Below are 277 nucleotides of genomic sequence, written 5' to 3'. Positions count from 1 at the left end.
AAACAAGACTTTCTTCGTCAACACCCTGACGCTCTACAAACGCACGATACTTCTAGAAGCTTCCCGAGAGAACAGGCCTAGCAACCTTGAATTAGGACCCCCACTCAACCCCCCATCGCTGACATTTACGATTTTGTAATGCAGTAAGAAAGAAACGGTAGACTGAAAAACGTTTACTGCTACTCGGCATGTTTTCACCAGGTGCTGATATTTTTCAGATCTTTTAGATGGTTTTCCCTTAAGAAATGATCCTTCGGGAAAAATTCCCATGGTAATA

The sequence above is a fragment of the Penaeus monodon genome, chromosome 30, assembly GCF_015228065.2.
Source record: "Penaeus monodon isolate SGIC_2016 chromosome 30, NSTDA_Pmon_1, whole genome shotgun sequence".
Taxonomy (NCBI): domain Eukaryota; kingdom Metazoa; phylum Arthropoda; class Malacostraca; order Decapoda; family Penaeidae; genus Penaeus; species Penaeus monodon.
Note: the sequence above shows the minus strand (reverse complement) of the source record.